Genomic DNA, 3,423 nt, shown 5'->3' with positions numbered 1-3,423 from the left:
GAAATATTCCTGGTGAACAAGAGTCATGTTTATAAGAAAGCTTAATTATAGTCCAAGCCGGAGAGACAGAAAAAAAAAATGTTGCTGATTGCCATCAGTTAAACTTTCTTGTATTGTAATCTTGTAAATTCTCGTATTCCCATCCCTCAGGACTTTACACTTAAGAAAAACACGTGAATGCTGTAGCTTTGTTGATGATTGTAACCGTTGCTAGGGGATTGTTTGAGAGAGGTGAATCATGTTATTTACAGTCAGTCTAAAAGAACATTTGGAAATGCTTCAACTTCAAATTTTTTTCTTTGGTTTGGATTGTCGTCACCCAGATACTGTATGATACTGATGGGGGCTTCAGAAATGTGCATAATGATGATAAGCAGAGACATTCATACTTATGGATTTCTTTACTGGCTTTTTAATTCTCTGGTAACTGTTTTGTTTAAAGGCTGAAGTTTCATGTGTGCAATGGGGAGAAATGAAAACTTGCCAAATCTTTACAAAAGAAGAGATTTGGAAAGTAACAAACCACTAGAAAAACACTGCAGTTATCTATACACACACTCATGCATAGACCCAGATCTAAGCTTCTTCAAATAAACGGAGCTACTTTTTTTCCCCTGCTTCTGTAACAGCAGCAGCATTAAAAGATAGTCAGATATTAGGCAGGAGTGAGATCTTGATGCTCAGGAGGCAGGTTGGTATTGCAAGCTAAAATTTTCATGAGACAGTAAAGAAAAGTAGGCTGACTATAACTAAGTTAAATAGCTAACAGTAAAGATAGGAAAACCGTATGCAAACAGTTAGGGCTGAGCAGACATGGAAGGGGGAGGGGAAGGACAAATAGGAAAAAAATCTCATTGTACCAAGGGCTCAAAGAGCAGAGGAAGTTTCTATCATGCAATCTCTCCTATCCTGCAAGATTCCCTTTGTGCACTTGGGGTGAGATTTTCAAAAGCACTCAACATTGACTTCCCTTTGTTCCAACTGAATTTGATAGGACTTTTTACCTTTGCTTTTAGTAGCAACAGTTAAGCTCATAGGAAGTGTGTGAGAAACCCAGTGTAAATATCACAGGTCCAGGATAGGATGCCTTTCACTGGTTGTTTTATTAACGGACAACCTTTTCAAAGTGTTGAACCCAGCAATACTGGTGCCAAACATGTGGCTCAGTCTCTCATTTCTTTGTTTTTCTATGTAGAACTGCAAGTTTTTAAAACCGAACACTTTGTTCTTACATGTGTTTAAAGGATTTAGTAGTTGTCTCTCTATGCCTGAAGAATGGTGTTTGTGCTCTCAGAAGCTTGCAAAGAACAATTTTTCCAACTGTTTAGTTGGTCTAATAAAAGATATCACATTTACCCAAAGAACCTTGTCTGCTAAAGGATTTAGCATAATCTTAGGTTATGTATCAATAATACATTTTTTTTAAATTGGGAGAAAAGCAAAATGTTTTTTTCAAAACCTATTTTATTTCTTATTATTTGGTTAAGACAAGCACACAGTACTTACTTGTATCCACTAGATGGAGCCCATCTCCTTAAATATAGAATGAAAATGCAGGGTGAAATCATGGCCCCACTTAGCTTACAAAGGAACTTTGCTATTGACTTAAAATAAGCCTTGATTTTGCCCCCGTCTGATTCCCTGACTGGTCAATTATTTTCTCTAGAGTGCAGAGAACCCTGAGCTTTCACTGAATGCAGGAACAGCTGAGGTTCAACACCACGCAGGTTCTGACTTGTATTTAGTTGTAGCCATTAGATCAGTATATATTAGCTTTATAAGTGTGTTCTGTAATCCATTCAATGATCTCACAACACTACCCCCCCCCCCAAAATCTGAACTGTTCAGCTCCTGCTCCATTTTAGGACTGTGAGGATGTACAGGTGCAAGGGAAGTATATTCAACTATTGAAAAATGATGACAAATATGCACTTATACAGTATTTTTCAGACAAGGATCTCACGTGACGTTATTAATGTAGTTAACTTACCTCCATATTACAGAAAGAGCAGTTAAATGTCTAGCCCAAAGTAACATAGTGAAACTGGCAGAAGGCAGGACAGGATGGCACCTTAGAGACTAACTTGCTCAGAAAGCTTAAGCTTTTGTAGGGGACAGGCAACTGGAAATAGAATCCAAAGATCCTAATGCAGCCTTACAGCTGCTGGTCCTATTTTATCCAATAGCTTGATCATTGGTCTCCTCTTCTAGCCGTGGATAAACGCTTCAGAAAGAAGCGGAACAGATCCACAGGTTACATAAAATTAAATGAATTTGTATAGGAATTGTTAACCAACTCTCATTCCTTTTCAGGGTCAGGCTTGTAAGTGCCTGAGACATTGTACAAGACCCATATTATTAGGTGTGTGTTTTTTAAATCAGATACCATTACTCTGTTTTTCTTTGGAAAATCAAAGAAGCTAGTCTACTAAAATCTAGGCAAGTAATTCCCATAGCCCGTGCCTGCCTAGCAGCTGTTTGGGACTTAGCATTCATCAGTCTCCAGTTGTAATTGTCAGCATTTCTTTACTAATCAACTGCCTAGGCAGGAATTGTGCAGAAGTGGAAATGCAGAGCTGAGGCTTGGCCCATCTTGATCTTTAATAAGATACCCAACTTATGTAGCATGTGTTCCCCAGCAGGGCTGATTCGACAAAGTGTGCCCAGAGCAGTGTTGTACAAGCAGGAAGTGATCTTCCGCTTAGCTGACCTAACCTTTCAACTAGGGACCAGTTAAAGTGATCAAATCTGTGCCGTCTCAGCAGCTCCCTGTAGCTGGGTGAGGATGTTTTCCTTCCTCAGGGCCTATTAGAAAAGTCTTTCCATTGCAGAGAGAGGCCTAAAGTTCTTCCCATTGATTTTTGCCATCAAATTTTATAGAAAGCAGGCTCTGGTAGCAAGGGTCTGGTCTGCATGACAGCTCACAACTGTGAGCCATCACGGACTTCGACAATGTTCTTCATCATGTTTTAAGTTGGGTTTTAATAGGACACAATCATGAACCAGCGTATCCACCATTTAGCAGTAGACAGCTCCACAGCCCCACGCAAAACAGGGAAAATCCTCACGTTGTATTTGTTTGCTGCTGCTGCTGAGGTGCCAGAGACTGCCCACCACCAGGCGGGGTTGGCGCCTGGGAAGCGTGCGGACCCGAGGGGTTGAGACCAGGGAGCGGGAGGCCGCTGACGGGCTTGACAGGCGGTGGAAGGGGCGAGCTGGAGCGAGAGGTGCAGAAACCCTGCAGGGGGCAGGAGCCCAGCCCTGTGCTGCGCACCTCAGGTGCTGAGCCTGGCGCCCACGGCGGGGCTGGAGGAGCCTCGAGTCGGAGCCTTTTGCCCACCCTGAGGTGCCGGCGGGGCCCGGGCACAGCCGTGCGGTGTGGTGCGGTGCGGTACGGGCCGGGCCACGCAGCTCTTCTCCTGC

This window comes from Alligator sinensis, unplaced genomic scaffold, assembly GCF_000455745.1.
Source record: "Alligator sinensis unplaced genomic scaffold, ASM45574v1 scaffold608_1, whole genome shotgun sequence".
In the NCBI taxonomy this organism is placed as follows: Eukaryota; Metazoa; Chordata; order Crocodylia; family Alligatoridae; genus Alligator; species Alligator sinensis.
Note: the sequence above shows the minus strand (reverse complement) of the source record.